Genomic DNA, 22,509 nt, shown 5'->3' with positions numbered 1-22,509 from the left:
CTCCTCCAGGTGAGTGCTGGGGGTGGGGGAGGGGGAGGGGAAGGAAGGCTGCAATGCACATGTGCCTTCTCCCCCCTCCCCCCTGCAAGTACAGCCAGGGGCCCCCGCTGCCTCAGCTGGCCAGCGTCTCTAGTTGCCTAGCAACAGCTGCTGCTTCCGGGAGACGCAGAGCTTTGCTTCCGGGAGAGACGCTGCAGAGCGGGGCCCTGTCAGGGGCGGGGCCCGATTCAGGGGAATCGGGCAAATCGGCTTAAGGCCGGCCCTGAGTGGCTGTTTAAAGGTCTCTGGATAGTGATCTTTGGGAAGAGCTGGTTGAAGTGTCTTCCTAGTAACCAGGAGATCCTGGCTTGGCCTGCCAGATCTTCCTTGCATGTCTTGAGGGAAATGGGGAATGTCTGTAGTTTGGAATTTGCAGGTATTGTCCTGGACCATCAAATGGAACAGCGGCAAATACTTTCTTGAGGCAGGCACCATGGCTTAGCTGGCTTAAAGCACCTGTCTAGTAAACAGAAGATCCTGGGTTCAACTCCCAGTGGTGCCTTGTTCTATGACTTTTGTTTGCTCTGCTCACATTTTCCTGTGTCTTTCCGGGAAACAGAAGAGACCTCCCTTGGTATCCAAGTAATTGCTTGCTAAGGAAAAGGTTTCTTTGGAGAGAAGCATTGGAAACAATCAAATCACAAGCCTAGAGTTGATGAAAAGGCTGCTGTGACTGGCATTAGCATGGTGGTTGCTTCAACTGCAATTGCTGCAACACGAGAGCCTGCGCCACACGTCCTTGTGATTCGCTGGGGATGTCTACACACAGATGTCATGTCATCTTCCTTTTGATTGTCACTGATGAAAAATGGAGCAGCTGGGAGAAAAGTCCCAGAGGCACCTGCCAGGTAAAGTGGAGGTTAGAGATGCAGCACCCAGTAGTGCCTTGCCAAATGTGTCCACTCCTCCCACCTTTTGGTCAATCTTTTGAGGAAACAGAGAGGACTGCCTCTGCCTTGCAATGCAAATGCTTCCGAAAGAAACCGGTCATTTTTTCTGACAAGTGTTGGAAGGAGGCACCTAAGAAACGTGGAGACAAGGAAAATGTCACCGTAACTCAACTTGCATCCATGGCTCTTGAGGCCACAACGCAGAGCACTAAGCACTGTACGACCACAGCTGCGGACAGAAGGGTCTTTTCCAAAGGCATTTTCCACTTGCAGGGTCCTCTCTGTGCGCAGAATTCCTGATAGTTTGATGTCTGCAGGCCCTGGAGATCACTATTTTGGCATCTCTCTCACTGTTCCAGTGAACATCTGCTGTGGTTGCTGAAAGTCTGTGATGGGATCTATGGGATGCAACCTGAACAGTGGGATCCCTGAGCCCTGTGTCCTACTGCCTGGGCTCCCTCTCACACTATGATGCTGTGAGGAGCTGTGAATCTCTGGCAGATATTGCACTTACACAGACATCCACAGGTAGGGACACATCCAACTGTTACATGAATGCTTCTCCCAGCCACTCAGAACACTAATGGTAGATAGAGCGCCTCCCGCCAATTCCCCCCAGCTCTGCAGCCTTGCGCCCCTGGATCATACCATCTTGCCTTAATCAGAAGCCTGATCAGTGTGAGTTTATTACGCAGGGTCCACCCCTCCCTCACTGTGAATCGTACATGAACCAGCCTTGTAATGGAGCTGCGATTTCCCAAGAACTTCAAGCAAAATACACCAGTTTAAGTACAGCATAAAACAGATTTATTAACTACAGAAAAATGGAGTTTTAAGGATTATAAGTGGTAGGCATAAAAGAGCAAAGTTACCATGGAAATTAAAGATAAATTCACAATCTAAACTTTACACCTTATTACACTAGGACGTAGTTAGGTTATGCCACAGGAAGGCTTAATGCTCGAGCTGCAGTGCATGCTGGGCAGGCTCTAGGCCGGGCTCCCCATGGCAGGAGAGAAGAAGACGACTCGGCCCCTGGAGGGGCAGGCTGGGGCTTCCTGGATCCCATTTGCTCACAGCCAGTGCCCTGCCCCCACTCCCATGTCATTAACGGCGCCCCCAGGTCAGCCAGAATGGAGCAGCGGTTTTCACTGCACCAAATCCACTTATGGCTTACAGGCAACTCCCAGACCCACCATCTCGGCCAGAAAGGAGCCCACTCAGCCTCGCCATTGCTGCTTTTCCGTCCCCCCAGAACCCGCTTCTCCTGGGCTGCAAGGAGCATCCCTGGGAAGCCAAGAGGCAGGCACAGGATTCTGCCTCCCAGCAGCCAACCGTACCTCCCCCGGCTTTGCAGAACGAATGGTGATGCTCTACTAACCCCACTTAGCCACAATGAGGTGCTTACTTTCTGCCCTGCCTTTCTCAGCTTGACTTTCCTCTTTTGCCCCATTCCTGCCTCACTTCCTCCTTTGGCAAGTCACGCAGAGGAGGCCAGCAGGAAGAGCCGGCCTCCACCGGCCAACCTCCAACAGCAGAGGAGGCCAAGCCACAAGCCTCCAAAAGGTGACACGCTGCACTCCTCTAGGTTCTCCAGCCTGATGCCAAGGTGCTTTCTCCACTGCTGTCAGCACCCTCTGTCATGCCGGGGTTGGAGTTATCCCACGGACAGGCCAATAGGAGAAGGAGGAGCATCTTCCTGAACAGCAAGGGGATCTGGCAAAAGGAAGCCAGCATATGTCTGCCTGGGTTTGAACCAGGGACCTTTTGCGTGTGAGGCAAATGCGATAACCACCACACTACAGAAACTCCATCTGCTTAGCTGTTGCTCACCCTGGCACAGACCAATGGACGAACCTGGAGAAAGTGGTGACAGCCCTTCAATAGGTCAGCTGGCAGAGCAGAGGACTGGAGCGGGCACTCAGGAAGTCGTCCTTACGTCGCCCTTGCGACTCCAGCTTGAGGGAGAGCTTCTTTTTCTTCCCCTTGCTGACAAAGAGCAAGAGAAGAATGAAAGGTCAGGTGGGCCAACTCGGTGCAGAAGCCCATGCTGCCTTTTCCTGCTGCATAGCCTGAAATGAGGGACTCGTGGCAGTTAAAGGCACTGCTGCACTTTCAGAAAACATCCCACCCGTGCACAAAGGGGGATAGACGAGCCTGTTAGTCTAGCACGCTCCCAACTGAACTACTTCAGCAGCTGCTCGGTTTCTTTTTGGCCTCCTGCTTTTCTGTCTGGGATGTTGTTGTCAGCTGTGGCACAGAAAAAGGAAGTCATTGCGAGCGGCCCATGAAGACAAGATTCAGTTTTGCCTTCCTTGCTCGGCTTTACTCGCTTCCTCGCCCTGTTCCTGCCTTAGTTCCTGGGTTACCTGAAGGCGACGGGGGGCCAGCAGTACCAGGAGGAAGTTGAGCAGCTAGACCCTGGTGGCAAAAGTCCTGCCGCCACTTGCCACCCCACTCTCTTCTTCCAGCGTCAAATATTGGCCACCAGGGACTTGGGGCCCAGCAGCGCAACGGAAGGCAGTGGACAGAGCCACCCTCGCCTTGATGCTCCGGCTCATTAAACCACATCTTCAGTCGCTGATGGCCAATGAGAGACCAACATCGCTTGCTATTTTAGCACTTTAAAATGCCATTGGCCAATCTTTGGATCTCTTTAATGCTGCGCTTCAGTTCATGGGGGAAAGGTGAGAGAAGCGACCTTTCAACTAAAGGCCTGGGGTTAACATCCTAACGCTGTCTGTCTCCGACTGTAACACTATTTAATACTGGCCCACGCTGTGCTAGTGACAGTTCCATTTCTAGATGTTAGTACATTTCACTTACTGTCAAAATAAAAAAGTTTCTATATGCTTAAAGAAAATGCATTTGTTTTATTTGCTTGTATATGGCATGAATAAATACAGGTTTACAGAATCTAGCCTGCAAATTTATCATCTTATATGACAGAGAAAATCATGCATCGAAATTGTGCGTCAAAATCATGAGCTGAGCTACAAATGCAATGAAAAATAAGATATTCAAAATTTTAACATATGGGGCGGGGGCACCGAAGACACGTCTTGCCTGGGAGAGGCACTTGGTCTAGGGGAGGCCCTGTCAAGGAGAACAGGAGTTAGTGGCACATGCCTATTTCCAGGCTGTAATCTGTGGGCGCCCTGCTCTGGGGGAGGGATCGCGGCAGCCCAGACTCAGGGATGGAACAGGCCCTGGATTGAGGGGGTGGCTGCAGGGTTTGCAGCGCTCTGATGTCTCAGACAATGTGTCTCTCCCAAAGCCTCAGATCTGTGTCCCCCGAAGGCTCCTGCGCTGCCTCCGCTCCTCTCACAGTCTACAGCAAGGAGCAGCAGCAAGGGTCAGGGATGAGCCATAGGGCACTAGGTGGGTGGCCAAGGCTTCAGGAGCCCAGAGCGTTTGCCTGTCTGGGCATTTTGGCTGAGACCTCAGGGACACATTGTGAGGCAGAATCCCAGGCATCTTATGAAAGGAGCATAAGGACGTAAGGACATACGAACGGCCAGACTGGGTCAGACTGGGTCCATCTAGCCCAGTATCCTGTCTTCCCTTAGCAGCCAAAGCCAGGTGCCCCAGAGGGAATGAACAGAACAGGGAATCACCAAGTGATCCATCCCCTGTCGCCTATTCCCAGCTCCTGGCCAACAGAGACTAGGGACACCATCCCTGCCCATCCTGGCTCAGAGCATGTCCTCCATGAATCGATTTAGCTCTTTTTTTAAAACCCTGTTATAGTCTTGGCCTTCACAAGCTCCTCTGGCAAGGAGTTCCGCAGGTTGACTGTGCGTTGTGTGAAAAAATACTTCCTTTTGTTTGTTTTAAACGGGCTGCCTATTAATTTCATTTGGTGACCCCTAGTTCTTATGTTATGAGAAGGAATAAGTAACACTCCTTATTTACTTTCCCCACACCAGTCATGATTTTATAGACCTCTAGCATATTTCCCCCAGTCAGCTTTTCTCCCAGCTGAAAAGTCCCAGTCTTGTTATTCTCTCCTCATATGGCAGACACTCCATACCCGTTTCTGAACCTTTTCCAATTCCAATACATCTTTTTTAAGATGGAGCGACCATATCTGCACGCAGTATTCAAGATATGGGCGTACCATGGATTTATACAGTGGCAATAAGATTTTCTCTCTTATTCTCTATCCCTTTCTTCATGATTCCCAACATTCTGTTCGCTTTTTGCCTGCCACTGCCCATTGAGTGGATGTTTGCAGAGAACTATCCACAGTGATTCCGAGATCTCTCACTTGAGTTGGAACAGCTATTTTACATCCCATCGTTTTATATGTAGAGTTGGGATTATGTTTGCCAATGTGCATCACTTTGCATTTATCAACATTGAATTTCATCTGCCATTTTGTTGCCCTTTCACCCAGTTTTGTGAAATCTCTTTTTAGCTCCTCACAGTCTGCTTTGGACTTAACTATCCTCTGTAGTTTTGGATCATCTGCAAATTTTGTCACCTCAATGTTTAGCAGATCGTTTATGAATATGTTGACTAGTCCCAGTACAGACACCACTAGTTACCTGTTTGCATCCTGAAAACTGTCCATTTATTCCTACCCTTTGTTTCCTGGCTTTTAACCAGTTATTGATCCACGTGAGGACCTTCCGGAGGTGAACGTAAGCTGGTACATTCCGGTATGGGGTACTGGCAAGAGCGGGTACGCTGTGCCAGCCCGGCCCGGCTTCCCCAGGCTGGTGATTTAAAGGGCCCAGGGCTCCCTGCAGCCTCCCAAGCCCCCCTGGTGGAGCCCCGGGGAGCAAATCACTGCCCTGGAACGCTGCTCTCTCCCGCGCTACCAACACAGAGCAGGGGCGGCGGGAGCTTCCTTACAGTGGGGGGGGGGGTCACTATTGTCTGAACTGTGGCACTCCCATGAAAACCCTTCCCCAAGGACCCACACTCACACCACCTCTCCCCCCGAGGCCACACCCACAGAATGCCTCTCCCCCCCCCAAGACTCCCCCTTTCCTCCCTCCATCATTTGTCCTAACAGCTAGTTAAGAGTGGTGGGGCCACGGCCCTCTAAACCCCCTGTTCCAGCACCCCTGACACAGAGCTAAGCAGCAGTGTGTGTGTGTGTGTGCGTGTGACAGAGGCTGCTGTGCTGAGCTGAGCCAGTGAGAGAAGCGGGGGCTGATGTGGGGGCTGCCCCCTCCCCCTGCCTCAGGCCTGGTTGCTTGCAGCAGCTGTCTGAACATAGAGACAGTGTGCGACACACTCCCTCTCCCCACACACACACTCACTCTCCCCACACACACACAGTCTCTACCCCGCCACGCACACTGCAGTTGAAAAGCAGCTGGCAATCTAGTAAGATGCCCATGGAACGGTGGGATAGAGAAACCTGCATCATGTGATGCTGTACCGGCCCGTGAGGCATTGCAAACCCTTCCCAAAACACCCTGCAGCCAGTTGCACAGCTACCCACAGTGCACTGCTCTCTGTGGCCATCCAAGATTCTAGCGTGGATGTGCTCTGGTGACACAAGGGGCATAGTGGGGACACGCAGCAGCTGTTTAATTAAAACACTTTAAAGCCGCATTACCCAAAAGCGTAGACACAGCTTGAGAGTGAGACAAGACCCAGCTCCCTTGAAACTAAAGAACCACAACTGTCTCCGTAGTTAGCAGAATTCAAACCTGCACAGGGAGACCCCCAATGGATTTCTAGTCCACCACCTTAACCACTCAGCCACAACTACTGGGTTGAGATGTGTCTCTCACTCTAGTTCTGTTCTCACTGAGTGATCAATTCCAGTTCTTTCCTCAGACCAGCTTTCACAACACACACACTGCTGTGCCCTTGTGTAAGTGTGTCCATGGCTGAACTGCAAGAATTCCTGCTCATTTCCCTTCTGGCTGGAGCATGAGGAGTGTGTGTTTGTGGTCAATGATGTTGCTGTAGATTGTTGTCCATTTCCTGCCTTGATCATTCAGACAGTCCCTTTCCTGCCATATCCCCAGCACATCAGTGATCGCAATAGCAGGGGGCAGGTTTTCTCTGGGGCACTGATATTTGTCAGGGAGTTGGTGGCTCCTTTCTTTCCTCACCCTGGAGCAAACTCAGCTTTTAATTCCATCCTTGATGTTTCAAGGAATAACAACAGATGACCGAGGAAAGAGGTGGACAGGGCGGGTCTCAGGGGAGGGGCAGAGAGGTGGGGGCGGTGGGCAGGGCGGGTCTCAGGGGAGGGGCAGAGAGGTGGGGGCGGTGGGCAGGGAGGGTCTCAGGGGAGGGGGAGAGAAGTGGGGGCGGTGGGCAGGGCGGGTCTCAGGGGAGGGGCAGAGAAGTGGGGGCGGTGGGCAGGGCGGGTCTCAGGGGAGGGGCAGAGAAGTGGGGGCGGTGGCCAGGGCGGGTCTCAGGGGAGGGGCAGAGAGGTGGGGGCAGTGGGCAGGGTGGGTCTCACGGGAGGGGCAGAGAGGTGGGGGCAGTGGACAGGGCAGGTCTCAGGGGAGGGGCAGAGAGGTGGGGGGGTGGACAGGGCGGGTCTCGGGAGGGGCAGAGAGGTGGGGGCAGTGGGCAGGGCGGGTCTCAGGGGAGGGGCAGGGAGGTGGGGGCAGTGGGCAGGGCGGGTGTCAGGGGAGGGAGCAGAGAGGTGGGGGCGGTGGGCAGGGCGGGTCTCAGGGGAGGGGCAGAGAGGTGGGGGTGGTGGGCAGGGCAGGTCTTAGGGGAGGGGCAGAGAGGTGGGGCGGTGGGCAGGGCGGGTCTCAGGGGAGGGGGCTGAGAGGTGGGGGCGGTGGGCAGGGCGGGTCTCACGGGAGGGGCAGAGAGGTGGGGGTGGTGGGCAGGGCGGGTCTCAGGGGAGGGGCAGAGAGGTGGGGGGAAAGGGCGGGTCTCAAGGGAGGGGCAGAGAGGTGGGGGTGGGGGGCAGGGTGGGTCTCAGGGGAGGGGCAGAGAGGTGGGTGCGGTGGGCTGGGCGGGTCTCAGGGGAGGGGCAGAGAGGTGGGGGCGGTGGGCAGGGCGGGTCTCAGGGGAGGGGCAGAGAGGTGGGGGCGGTGGGCAGGGTGGGTCTCAGGGGAGGGGCAGAGAGGTGGGGGCGGTGGGCAGGGCGGGTCTCAGGGGAGGGGGCAGAGAGGGGTGGGCAGCAGGCAGGCCGTGGGGTAGGGGGTGGAGAGGCACAAGGAGGCCTTCAGAGAGGAGAGGAGCGAGTGGAAGGTGGACCAGCAGGCCTCAGCCGCAATGGAAGAGCCGGGGTGGGAAGTGGTCAAATGGGAGTGAGGGCGGAGCACAGGTGGGGCCTCGGAGGGAGGAGAACGAGGGAAGGGGGTGGAGGGGGCAGGGCCGCCCAGAGGATTCAGGGGGCCTGGGGCAAAACAATTTGGGGGGCCCCTTCCATAAAAAAAGTTGCAATACTCTAGAATCCTGTATTCAGATGGGGGCCCTGCAGGGCCTGGGGCAAATTGCCCCACCTGCCCCCCCCCCGGGCAGCCCTGCCCTCAGCCTCCCCTCATAAGTCCCCTGCCCCCTAATCATTTTTGTTGCCCTCCCCTAGACTCTCTCCAATTTGTTTCTGTAGTGGGGGGGCGAAAGCTGGACGCAATGCTCCAGATGTGGCCTCCCCACTGCCGAATAGAAGGGAATAATCCCTTCCCCCGATCTGCCGGCAATGCTCCTACTAATCCAGCCAATACGACCAGGTACCCATATTGAACGCAGACCCAGCAATATTTGATAAATTGGTTACTGTCCATTCAGGAGGTTATTTCCCACCTATTCATAAATAATGAAGATGCTCTAAGCGGAGGGGAGAGAGCTGTCCCGTCCGTGTAGTTAATCCATCTCCCCGAGAGGTGGTAGCTATGTCACTGGGGGAAGCTATGTGGGTGGGTGTGCAAGCTGTGGTGTTTACATGGATCTATAAGTTTAATCAAACCCCATTTTTAAAAGCACTGTGGTCTGGGAACAGAACAGGAGATCGCTGAGGCAGGGCCTGTCCTTCAAAATCTTTAAGATCTCTGACTTACCTACACAGCAGTCATGGGGGTATAGCTCAGTGGTAGAGTGTTTAAGTGCAGTTCAAAGGGTCCTTGGTTCAAATCCACGTGTCACCTTACAAACCTCTTCCTTCAACAAAAATAATGGCATTTCCATTATGTTCAGGAGTTCCATTGAATAGGGATCCCTGAAATGAATAGAAACACTCAATGTTTTCCTGTGCAAATGCATAAAAACCTAGCAAACGTGCCTTCACTGAAATCAGTTCCAATCCTCTAAAGGATTAAAGAATCCTTATTGAGGTTGCAGGAAAAAAACATCCCAATGTGTAGAAAGAATAGTAAATATGGCAGGCGACAAGCTTGGCTTAACAGTGAAATCCTTGCTGATCTTAAACACAAAAAAGAAGCTTACAAGAAGTGGAAGATTGGACAAATGACCAGGGAGGAGTATAAAAATATTGCTCAGGCATGCAGGAGTGAAATCAGGAAGGCCAAATCACACTTGGAGTTGCATCTAGCAAGAGATGTTAAGAGTAACAAGAAGGGTTTCTTCAGGTATGTTAGCAACATGAAGAAAGTCAAGGAAAGTGTGGGCCCCTTACTGAATGAGGGAGGTAACTTAGTGGACAGAGGATGTGGAAAAAGCTAATGTACTCAATGCTTTTTTTTGCCTCTGTCTTCACAAACAAGGTCAGCTCCCAGACTGCTGCACTGGGCAGCACAGCATGGGGAGAAGGTGACCAACCCTCTGTGGGGAAAGAAGTGGTTCAGGACTGTTTAGAAAATCTGGACGAGCACAAGTCCATGGGGCCAGATGCGCTGCATCCGAGGGTGCTAAAGGAGTTGGCGGATGTGATTGCAGAGCCATTGGTCATTATCTTTGAAAACTCATGGTGATTGGGGGAGGCCCTGGATGACTGGAAAAAGGCTACTGTAGTGCCCATCTTTAAAAAAGGGAAGAAGGAGGATCCGGGGAACTACAGGTCAGTCAGCCTCACCTCAGTCCCTGGAAAAATCATGGAGCAGGTCCTCAAGGAATCAATTCTGAAGCACTTAGAGGAGAGGAAAGTGATCAGGAACAGTCAGCATGGATTCACCAAGGGCAAGTCATGCCTGACTAATCTAATTGCCTTCTATGAGGAGATAACTGGCTCTGTGGATGAGGGGAAAGCAGTGGATGTGCTATTTCTGGACTTTAGCAAAGCTTTTGATACAGTCTCCCACAGTATTCTTGCCAGCAAGTTAAAGAAGTATGGGCTGGATGAATGGACGGTAAGGTGGATAGAAACCTGGCTAGATCGTTGGGCTCAATGGGTAGTGATCAACGGCTCCATGTCTAGTTGGCAGCCAATTTCAAGTAGAGTGCCCCAAGGGTCGGTCCTGGGGCCGGTTTTGTTCAATATCTTCATTAACGATCTGGAGGATGGTGTGGACTGCACCCTCAGCAAATTTGCAGATGACACTAAATTGGGAGGAGTGATAGATACGCTGGAGGGTAGGGATAGGATACAGAGGGACCTAGACAAATTAGAGGACTGGGCCAAAAGAAACCTGATGAGGTCCAACAAGGACAAATGCAGAGTCCTGCACTTAAGACGGAAGAATCCCATTCACTGCTACAGACTAGGGACCGAATGGCTAGGAAGCAGTTCTGCAGAAAAGGACCAAGAGGTTACAGTAGACGAGAAGCTGGCTATGAGTCAACAGTGTGCCTTTGTTGCCAAGAAGGCTAACGGCATTTTGGGCTGTATAATTAGGGGCATTGCCGGCAGATCGAGGGATGTGATCATTCCCCTCTATTAGACATTGGTGAAGCCTCATCTGGAGTACTGTGTCCAGTTTTGGGCCCCACACTACAAGAAGGATGTGGAAAAATTGGAAAGAGTCCAGCAGAGGGCAACAAAAAATCATTAGGGGGCTGAAGCATATGACTTATGAGGAGAGGCTGAGGAAACTGGGCTTGTTTAGTCTGCAGAAGAGAAGACTGAGGGGGATTTGATAGCTGCTTTCAACTACCTGACAGGGGGTTCCAAAGAGGATGGATCTAGACTGTTCTCAGTGGTACCTGATGATAGAACAAGGAGTAATGGTCTCAAGTTGCAGTGGGGGAGGTTTAGGTTGGATATTAGGAAAAACTTTTTCACTAAGAGAGTGGTGAAGCACTGGAATGGGTTACCTAGGGAGGTGGTGGAATCTCCTTCCTTAGAGGTTTTTAAGCTCAGGCTTGACAAAGCCCTGGCTGGGATGATTTAGTTGGGGATTGGTCCTGCTTTGAGCAGTAGATTGGAGTAGATGACCTCCTGAAGTCCCTTCCAACCCTGATATTCTATGATTATATGATTAGATGCTCTAATGGTCTCTTCTGGCCATAATTTCTGAAAAACTGAGTGTAGCATTGGGAGCAGCGTCTGATGTTTCTCTGTCTAGCCGGCTTGCTGCCTAGAACAAATGCTCCTTGAATGGGGTGATCCACAGGGAGCAGCTCAAACCTCCAAAGTGCCTGGCCAGGGGCAGGACATTAGCCCAGCAAGGGAGGGGTGTGGCAGTGACATCACAAATGCCTTTTGCAAGACCTCAGACTATTGGTCCAAGGTGGGGGGGGAGGTGGTGACCTCACAGAGAGATGCTGACATCAGCCAGGCAGGACCGGGGCGAGGGGCCAGGGAAACCTCAGAGACCCCTGTGGCTTTGCTTCAGCAAGTCTCCTTCTCCAGGTCTCTCTTTGAGGACTGAGAGAGTATTTGGGTTCACGGACGTGAGCGCCAGGAGGAACCTCTTTCGAGTTTTCTCCTTCCCTTTTAGTGATTTTACTAGAAAACAGCTGTCCCTGTTTAGAAGGTAAGAGCCTCCTGGAGGTTTGAAACCTGTTCAGTCTGATCCATCTGGTGAGAGTTGAATTCTAGGCATGGAAAACATGAGCTTAAGGAGGCAGAAGTTTATTGCGCACCTGAGATTTTGTCCCTTAGAATCACAGGGGACATTAGGGTTTGTTATTTTTGTTTCACCTTTTCCTCCCTCCCTCCCTCCCTCCCTCCTTTCTCTTCATCTCTTGCTTCTTTTGTTCTTTCTCCTGTTCCCCTCCCAACATTAGGAGAGAGAGAGAGTGTGTGTGTGTGTTGCGGGGGAGGGCTCTGCAGCTCCCACTGTGGGAGGTCTATCCAAAAATGTGGGGCTGAAATAGTGCTCGGGCAGTGATCCCCACCAGTGACCTGGGCCATCCTTTGGGCTCTCTGGTGAGAACCCTCAGCCTCCCGCCCTCAGTCTCTACCCTGATTGGCTGAGCAGGGGGTTATTGACAGGGAGGGGACTCAGATCCTTGTTCTCTTTTAAGACCAAGGAAATAAGTCAGAACCAGTTCTGTGTTTGATGAATTTTGTTGCTTCTCTCCATTAATGGTCTCTGAGCAGTTCATGATTCTCTCTAACATTGCAGTTCTCCTCAAATACTTGCTGAATAAATTCCTGTGCACTGTTGTTGGTCTGGAGCTCATCTGAGAGCACTTTACTGATGGTTAGTTTGGAAATCAGGGCTCTTGGGTCCTATTCCCAACTCTGCGACTGACTGGCTGTGTGACCTAAGACAAGTCAATTCTCCTTTCTCAGCCTTAGCTTCTCCCTCTTTCAAGTAGGGATAATAATGATCTGCTCCTACCTACCTCAACACACTCACTCTTCCCCAGCACACACACACTGTCTCTCCCCACACACACCACACACACACAGTCTCCACACTGCAGTTGAAAAGCAGCTGGCAATCTAGTAGGATGCAGGTTTTTCTCTCTCCCATTGTTCCATGGGCATCACTGAAAGTGCAGCCATGGAGACACCACACACCAGCCTTGCCTAGCTGGCAAGAATCAAACCTCCACAGAAACACCCTGTGGCTTCTAACCCAGCTCCCTAAGGCCTCAGCCACAACCACTTGACACGGGGCCTTTCTACACTCTGGTTCTGTTCTCACTGAAGGGTCATTTCCAATTGTTCACTTGGACCAGCTTCCCCAGCGCACTCACTGCTGTGCAGCTCTGTACGTGTGGCCATGGCTGAGCAGCCAGAGTTCCTGCCCATTTCCCTACTGGCTGGAGCCTGGCTAGAATGTGTTTGTGGTTAATGACGTTGCTGTAGATGGTTCATTTCCTGCCTTGGCAATTCAGTCCCTTTTCCCGACATATCTCCCGCACATCAGTCCCTGGCTGGGTCTCCTGGGCATGGAAAACATCCCTTGTTTGGTGCTGCCAAGTGGATTGTGGCATAGGCAGTGGGTTATATTCTTTTGTGGTGTCCGAGCTCCAGCAATAGTCAGGGCAATATTTGGAGCTGGGTCTCTCCCCAGGTCTGCCCGGATTGGGCCCTGTCCCTGCCTGGAGAGGGTCCAGGCCTCCGCCTGCCACCCCCGCTCCCATGGGTCTCCCTCTCCTCCCCTGCATCCCCACCTGAAAGAAAGCAGCGTGCATATTCCTACACGGAGCCCCGCTCCCTGCAGCAACTGCTGTCTGCTGCCCCAGGGTCCTAGTGCCCCCTTTCCACTAATGGCAAGGCAGGCTGCCCTTACCCTGCCCTTCCGCCCTAGCCCTGAGCCTCTCCAGCGCCCCAAACCCTCTGCCCCAGCCAGAGCTCTCAGCCCCCTGCACCCTGATCCTCTGCCCCAGCCCTGAGCCCCCTCCTGCATCATGAACCCCTCAGCCCCAGCCAGAGCCCTCAGCCCCCCGCACCCTGATCCTCTGCCCCCGCCCTGAGCCCCCTCCTGCATCACGAACCCCTCAGCCCCAGCCAGAGCCCTCAGCCCAGAGCCTTAGGCAGGTGGACAGAGTTGAGCGGGGCAGGTTCTGGGCACCACCAAAATTTCTACAAACCTGCCACCCATGACTAGTAAATATGATCAGATGAGACTGGGGCCCTGGGGGGTGAAATACCGGGATGAAACTGGCTGCCTGAGCCCAGCCCCTCAGGGGAGCGGTGAGAGGGGGAGGGAGCCCAGTGAGTAAATCCTCAGAAATCTCACCCCCGGGTTTGTAATGTCCGGCCCAGCAAACAAGTTCCTCTGTGTGAGGGGAGGGCTATGGAGTGTCTTTGTAAGGGGGAGGGGCTGTGAGGGGGAGAGTCCATGGGGGTGTCAGGGGGAGGGGCTGTGAGGGGGAGGGGCTATGGAGGTGTCAGGGGGAGGGGGAGGGACTGTGAGGGGGAGGGTCCATGGGGGTGTCAGTGTGAAGGGAGGGGCTGTCAGGGGGAGGGCTATGGAGTATCTCTGCGAGGGGGAGGGGCTGTGAGGGGGAAGGGCTGTGGGGGTGTCAGTGTGAGGGGGGAGGGGCTGTCAGCAGGAGGGCTGTGGAGTATCACTGTGAGTAGATGGTCACCTGCAGGCTGCAGGAACCTCCTGACATAGGAGTTGAACTGCCCCCTCCCCCCCAGGTGCCCCAGAGCCCAGCAGGGAGCTGCTGTCCCTGGGTGTCACAAAGGGGTGATGTGAGGTTACTGCCCCATCAGTCCTGGGGTGGGGGATTGGAGCCCCTGGAACAGCCCTGTGGGGACTCAGCCCTGTGGGGAATTCCGTGTCTGTGGAAAAGCACCTCTAGGAATGGGGATTCCCAGCTGCGTTACAGCAGCAGGAAGAAGAGAGAGTTAGTGCTGTAGGACAGTCTGGGTGCGCTGGGTGAGAAGGAGGGGGCCCAGCTCTCAGTCTGCATGTAGTGAGTCGGTGTGGCTCCCCTCCTGCCCAGCAGAGGGAGCCCTTGCAGACACCTAAGTGGGCAGAGCCACCACCACCTGTTCCCGCCCCCTGGAAGTCGGGGGCAGGACAGAAAGTATAAAAGCCGGTTGCCAGAGCTCAGTCAGGGCCCACCCGCCGCAGGGAGCTCGAGACTGGGAAACCTCCAGGACCCAGGGCAGCCGCCCAGACTGGCCGGAGCTTCCCCGCGCCCACTAGCTGGAAGAGTCCCCGGAGCCTCCCCGCGCCCACTACCTGGCAGAGCCCCCGGAGCTTCCCCGCGCCCACTAGCCAGAGGAGCCCCCGGAGCCTCCCCGTGCCCACTACCTGGCGGAGCCCCCGGAGCTTCCCTGCGCCCACTAGCCAGAGGGGCCGCTGGAGCCTCCCTGCCCCTGCTGCTACCCGGAGGAGCCACCTGAGCACACCTAGCCGGACTTCCCCGGGGAGCTGCTGGACCTGCCACCAAGCCCTGGTCGAGAGGAGCCCATGCTGGTGGACTGGCCGGGGTTTGCCGTCACGGAGCAGGTAGGACCTGAGGGGGAGATCAGAAGTAGCCCGGGGATAGCTGACCCCAGTCAGGCTACAGACATACCCGAACCTATGTCAGTGTGTTGCGGTGATAGCCGCTGCTAAGGCCCCGGGCTGGGACACAGTGGAGTGGGTGGGCCTGAGTCCCCCCTGCATTCACAGGTGGCAGCCTTCCCCCTCACCCCAGCGCTCAGGCCTAAGGGCCTGAGCCCTGACTGTTGCTGCCCCGCCCTGATTCAGGGCCTGGGCCTCTATACTAACTGTTTGTTGCTCAGCCCCTGCACCATTCGCCTGAATCTTGTGCTTTACCCAGCCGTGGGCCAAGAGAGTCCCTGCCGTGGGACTTTGTGTTTGTCACCCAGGACCGCCGGGGGACCAACCCGGAGTGGACAGGGTGTAGTGAGCTGGTGTGGCTCCCCTCCGCCCCTCGGAGAGGGTCAAGCCCCGGCACGCACGCTTACACTGCACAACGGCCAACCCCAAACGTTCAAAAACCCTGAGTCAGGGTCACCCAAAATCATGAGACTGGCTTTAAAATCGTGAGATCATGTAAAATAATAGATTTGGGGATCTTTGTATTTGCTTCTGCTTGATGAGCCTTTAGGGTGCACTGGGGTGACATTTTGTAGCTTTCTCCACAGCCACAAGGGCTAGAAAGGTTCTGTGTCTTTAACAGCGAAGGCTCAAGTCATCACATCTCCACTTGACTCCAGGAGCTGGGGCATTAAGGAAACAAGAACTCTCATGAGAGCTGGCAGCACTGAGTCGGACTGAGTCTTTGTTCTCCGGGATTCCCTGGAGCAGGGGTTCCCAGCAGTTTTCTTTCTCTGCCCCCCGCCCAACATGGTATAAAAACTCCACAGCCCACCTGTGCCACGACGACTGTTCTTCTGCACGTCCAGTAGATTAAAAGCCAGAGCTGTCGTTAGGGGGTAGCCAGCAGAGCAATTGTGCAGGGCCCCACAACACAGGGGCCCCCATGAAGTTAAGATGCTTTGGCTTCAGTCCCAGGCAGAAGGGCTCAGATTTCAGCTTTCTGCCCCGAACCCGAGCAAGTCTAACACCGGCCCTGCTCTCTGGTTTATTTTGGCAACCCCCCCCCCAAAACCTCCTCACTGCCCCCAGGGGGCCCCAGACCCCTGGCTGAGAACCACGGCCTCGGCACTCTGTTTAGAAGGGCGCAAAGCTGCTGCCTTTCCTGATGGCTGAACTCAGGCCCTTAGAGTGGGACGTTCCTGCCCTGCCAGTGACACCAGGAAAACTCCCTGAGCAGCTGCCTGGCCTCAGGGACAGTCTAAGCCTGCAGGGCCCCAGGGGGCGATGAAGCAGCTGGGTCAGGCTGGGCACCCTGATTCCCAGAGACCTGCCCTGGCTGTCTGCTCAGCAGCAAAGAAGTCATTTCCCCCACCCCTGATGAATCAGTCTGGAGCTATGTGCAGTGCTGGGGGTTTCTCCTTTCACTGCTGCTGGGGAGTGGGGGGATCCCAGGGGCAGTTCTAGAAGACAACAGGAAGCTCAAGATCAGATTACATTTTTATTTACAAATTTTTTATAATGGGATATAATCCTTCAATCCTAGTGTCACCATCAATAACATGGCTTGTTCAGCCTGACAGTTTACCAGTCTGGACCTTAGAATCCTAGAATATCAGGGTTGGAAGAGACCTCAGGAGGTATCTAGTCAACCCCCTTGCTCAAAGCAGGACCAATCCCCAACTAAATCATCCCAGCCAGGCCTTAAATCTCTAAAGGAACCCACACTAGTGCTTCACCACCCTCCGAGGGAAACAGTTTTTCCTAATATCCAACCTAGCCCTCCCCCACTGCAACTTGAGACTATTGCTCCTTGTTCTGTCATCTGCCACCACTGAACAGCCGAGCTCCATCCTATTTGGAACCCCCCTTCAGGTAGTTGGATGCTGCTATCAAATCCTCCCTCACTCTTCTCTTCTGCAGACTAAATAACCCCAGTTCCCTCAGCTTCTCCTCATAAATCATGTGCCACAGCCCCCTAATCATTTTCTTTTCCCTCTGCTGAACTCTCTCCAATTTGTCCACATCCTTTCTGTAGTGGGGGGCCTGAAACAGTGCCAAACTGAGGGAAATAATCACTTCCCTCAATCTGCTGGCAACGCTCCTACTAATGCAGCCCAATATGCCATTAGCCTTCTTGGTAACAAGGGCACCCTGCTGACTCTCATCCAGCTTCTCATCCACTGTAAGGCCCAGGTCCTTTTCTGCAGAACTTCCCCTTAGCCAGTCAGTCCTCAGCCTGTGGCAGTGCCTGGGATTCTTCCGTCCTAAGTGCAAGACTCTGAACTTGTCCTTGTTGAACCTCCTCAGATTTCTTTTCACCCAATCATCCAATTTGTCTAGGTCACTCTGGACCCAAACCCTGTCCTCCAGCGCTTGGATTCTTTACATGCTTTCACAGAGTGAAGAGCACATGTTCTATGATTTCATAGGGCAGAGTTTTGTGCTATCAGGAGCTTTCCCTGTGTGAATTTGACAGGTGGATCAACATAGCTCCCTGAGAAGGGTCACAGTGTGCATCTGAGGGCTGTGAGTCTCCTTGTTGCCACCTGCCACGAGGAAGAGGGAGTTTTGCATTTGGCAGCTGGATGTTAGTGATCAAACTCACCAGCCTGCCAGGCAGTCAAGCACCCTCCTCTGAGCTACAGCAGCCCTGACAGTTGACAATAGAGGCACCCTAACCCCTGCGTTCCTTCAATGTGTCCCCCCCGCACCAGGGGACAGCTCCGATCACCAGATACTCAGGGTATGTCTATACTACCTGCCGAATCGGCGGGCAGTGATGGATCCAGCAGGGGTCGATATAGCACGTCTAGTGTAGATGCACTAAATCGATCCCCGAGTGCTCTCCCCTCGAATGCTGTACTTCAGCTCAGTGAGAGGCACAGGCAGAGTCTACGGGGGAGCTGGAGCAGTCGACGCACCGCGAAGAAGACACCACGGTAAGTCGATCTAAGTACATCGACTTCAGCTACGTTATTCATGTAGCTGAAGTTGCGTAACTGAGATCGATCCCCTCCCCTAGGGTAGATCGGGGCTCAGAAAAATCCCAGATCTTCTCTGCCCAAAGCAATGGTACATCCCAGGTTACCAGTTTTACTGGTATTACACACAGCACTTGAGCACAGTTATCGAACAAATGGAAATTTCTTTAACAAGGGACAGAGATTTAAACAGAAACAAATGTGAGTGATGGAAACCAACCATTCCCAACAAAACAAAATCACAAAATGCAACCTACACTTTTTAATAGCTCCCTTTCCTATCTAAGTACAGTGAAGTGTGAGGTGGCAGTCTATTGCAGTGATTGCTAGTCTCTAGAAGCCAGGCCTCTGCCTTTCTTGAAGCACCACTGGTCATTAGTGATCTCCTTGGTGAATGGAGAGAAACACTCTGGGTCCACCCTGTTATAAACTGAATCAGTCTTTTGTGTATATTCGCAGAACGGACCATTTCCTCATTGTCATATTGTCCTTTTCACTTCCACAGGGTTTCGATGTCTATAATTTGTCTTTGATAGTTTTCCATTGGCTTTTCTGGGCTGGTGCAAAGGCTGACAATGCAGCAATACATCGCATAACTGGCTAGCAAGGGACGGGTGACAATTCCCTCCCACTTGAATGGGCCGTCCCCAACAAGACCTGTGATTGGGGTGACTCACTGTCATGACAATACTATATGGGCATAATGTTCCATATACTTACATTACTCCTTCAATAGGACTCATACCCACCTCCTGAAGTGATCAGGAGTAACAATAATTTACAAGGTTTCAGTACAGATCTCACTGCTACGCTTCCTGGATAAATATCATAAAAATCAGTGCATTAGGTGTGATGAGTTTGTCGGGTCCGAGACAGGCGTTTCTTGTGAATTACTTTGACCTCTTTGCCAATTGGCACCAAAGAGCATTTATCACACATACACTGAGCTATACAGCCACACTCTGATATAACAGAAAGGCCAGCACAAAAAACAGAGAGAGGAACAATAAGATACTAAAATGACAATGGTTGGAACTCTCCATTTCCCTCAGTCTTTGGACTGATGGGTACTAAGAGCTTTTCCCTCAGTTGAACCAGGTGATCGGATACCTGGCTCAGCCCTCCATACTAGCAGCTTTCTCACATACAGGGAGATGGGTCAAAATTGGAATTGATGTCACGACTCGCTTCCCAGAGGGGATCAACCTGTCTAAGGCTGTGTCTACCCTTCAAACACTGGAAATATTCTTCTGACAACCTAACACTGGCTACACTGGGGCTCAGGTCACATTAACTACTTCTCTCAGAAGAGTGGATTTTTCACACCCCTGAGAGATGTGGTCATATCAACATAGCTTTTCAGTGTAGACCAGCCTTTAGATGGCTTTTTGATATGAAAGGCAGTGGACTTCAGCCTTTTCCTTGGTATTGATGGTTGACAACTGCAGCTTTCCTACCTGCTGGACACATCCTATGACAGATGTCAGGCCTTTCCTTTGCAAATTAGAGAAGTGGGGAAGTCAGTGACCCTTACAGTGTAAGCGGGTAAAAACTTATACAACTTGACTCCTCGAGTAGTTTTCCTTTAATAGAAATTGACTTTGAACTTCAGTAAAATATGCTCTATTTGAAATTTACAAAAAAATAAAATCTATACGGGCCCAATATTCTCTTATACATGCTAACACCTATTCTCCCACCCCAACCTTTGGAGTGAGGTTTTCTACCAGAGCTCCTTACACTACAGGGGGTAAATTAAATCAAATTAACTTTTGAAGATTAGCCATCATTTTCTGTATGACTAAAAAAGAAAAAAACCAAGACAACTTTCAGTTCTCCAAAATAATTCAGATAATCAAACAATTAGTCTCTTACTCTTTAACCAATAACTTCACCTACAATTTCATTTTCACTAGTAACACTAATATATTCAAAGATCACAAATCCTTGTCGTATATGTTAGTTTTCTTTTAATCCCCATTGCCAACAACTGAACCTTGGCTCAAGTTGTGGTTTGTCCCAACACTTCTGAGAGTTCATATCTCTCTGGTTCTTCTGCCATGCGTGTTGGTGGAAGGCATCTCCTATGTGGGAATGTTTGCATCATGAGGAAAAATACCTCTCTTTTCACACTTTAAATCTTTCCAAGAAGTAGGAGGTAAGGGAGAAGTGATGTAAATGCATAAAACACAAGAGAAAACTGTCTGGTTTTCACTACAGACATTTATCAGTATAATTATTGATCAGGGGTGTGAAAAATCCACACAGCTGAGCAACGTAGTTACACAGCTCTAATCTCCTGTGTCGATAGCGCTACATCAGCAGGAGAGCTTCTCCTGCCAACATAGCCATCTGAGACAATATTGATTTAAATAACTGAACTGCACTGTGCTCATATGCACTTCGCTCAGTTAGTGGGGGGTCTGCTGTTGTTCACCATTTCCAAGTGGAGATTTTAAATCACTGCTGTGTCTTTGTTACCATGGCCAGCAGAGTTCTCTCCTGTTGACAGAACTGCACTTGAATTGTCTCCATGTCATCATGGAGAGATGGGGAAAAAGCAAAGCTGAAGGGAGAAATGACGATTTTAGCAAATGGTCATTTGTCTTAAATTCTCCAATAAATCTGAGCTGAACTAATATCTAATTGTGTGACCACACAGCCATCAAGAAAGATAGAAACCCAGATCACAGAGAGATAGAACACATGACAATGGAAGTGTCAAGTGAAATTCCAGAGCAGGTTACATCTAATTATTTAGAATCAGGACAAAAGATTCTCCTCTGATCCATTCAAACATATTTCATTGAGCCCTGTCTCCATAGTCAGTTATGTTATTTACAACATGTTTAGTATCCCAGCATCCCCATAATGGGGGAAAAAGCAGCCACCTTGCCAGAATTGGCTTTACCAAGAGATGGAACCTGGGATTTAAACTCGAAATGAACACACTGTGCCTTTAGGATCCATTTGAATTCCCCTTCTCGGTCTTTGACACTTTCATCTCCAGTCATAGCAACTCTGGTATAGGATTAAAGAAGTCAAAATATCATCTGCAAGCACAGACAATGGAGAATGCTTCATCACATGACACTTTGAGAAGTGGAGGGGTAGAATGTGATGACGATAAACTCTGCCTGGCTCAGGCAAAAGGTAACAGTTCTGCCGTGATGGGGAAGGAGGGAATCTCTAGTCACCCCTTCTCCTTTCAAGTATCAGAGGGGTAGCTGTGTTAGTCCAGATCTGTACAACGTGACAGAGTCCTGTGGCACCTTGTAGACTAACAGACATATTGGCGCATAAGCTTTCGTGGATGAATCCCCACTTTGTCAGATGCATGTAGTGGAAATTTCCAGAGGCGTGTATAAATATGCAAGCAAGAAGCAGGCTAGAGATAACAAGGTTAGTTCAATCAGGGAGGATGAGGCTCTCTTCTAGCAGTGGAGGTGTGAACAGCAAGGGAGGAGAAACTGCCTCTGTAGTTGGCAAGCCATTCACAGTCTTTGTTGAATCCTGAGCTGATGGTGTCAAATTTGCAAATAAACTGAAACTCAGCAGTTTCTCTTTGAAGTCTGGGTCTGAAGTTTTTTTGCTGCAGGATGGCTATTTTTAAATCTGCGATTGTGTGTTCAGGGAGACTGAAGTGTTATCCTATAGACTTTTGTATATTGCTTATGCTCCAAAACATTTTTTAGTCTATAAGGTGCCACAGGACTCTGTCGCTTTTTACATCTCCTTCCAGTATCACAGAGGCTGAAATGACACTTTTTCCTGCCCCTGTTCCTCTTCTTTTAAATGTAATATGAAAAGTTCCCATGATAACTGCTCTTCAGCACAACCCAGAGCAACGTGAGAACAACTGGCAATGATACAATCTGCATCATTGGTGACTCTAACAATAACTCTGCAATTGGAGGAATGGTATAACTGTGATGCTCCCTTGTTTCTTATGGGAAGGACACACTTGAATTACTCATGGGACAATGGAGTTGATAGAAAGGACAAATGGGTCCACCTCAAAGAGGTCAAACAGCAAAATGCAAAAAATGGGCCACTCATCTGGCCAAGCTGAGGGATATCGGTGCTTCATGCAGTTCAAACAGCTTTTAAAAGTTACTCTGTGGGAATCAGGAAAAGTATGAAAGTATCGATAGCCCTAGAGGGTTTATGGTGTTGATCCCCTTGTAGATTCTCTGATGGCTCACATGGGCTCAGTGGCAAGACAAGGTTTTCCCACACTCCCTGCTTCCATGGGGGGGAGGGAGTTCTCATACCTGTGTGGATTCTCTGATGGCTGATAAGCTGCTGGCTGAAATGCAGGTTTTCCCACACTCAGTGCATTTATAGGGCCTCTCCCCCGGTGTG

The 22,509-nt window shown here is 51.6% G+C and overlaps 2 non-coding genes across 2 annotated transcripts; one reads left to right on the top strand and one right to left on the bottom strand.

The window, feature by feature from the left end:
* Positions 1 to 466: 466 nt before the first annotated feature.
* Positions 467 to 541, top strand: TRNAT-AGU. Its single transcript has one exon. It is a non-coding gene; the product is annotated as a tRNA-Thr (tRNA).
* A 2,124-nt stretch (positions 542 to 2,665) lies between these two features.
* On the bottom strand, positions 2,666 to 2,738 carry TRNAV-CAC. The gene has a single exon. It is a non-coding gene; the product is annotated as a tRNA-Val (tRNA).
* Between the last annotated feature and the right edge of the window lie 19,771 nt (positions 2,739 to 22,509).

This window comes from Mauremys mutica, chromosome 18 (genome assembly GCF_020497125.1).
Source record: "Mauremys mutica isolate MM-2020 ecotype Southern chromosome 18, ASM2049712v1, whole genome shotgun sequence".
Lineage (NCBI taxonomy): Eukaryota > Metazoa > Chordata > Testudines > Geoemydidae > Mauremys > Mauremys mutica.
This window is presented reverse-complemented; position numbering and strand designations above follow the sequence as displayed.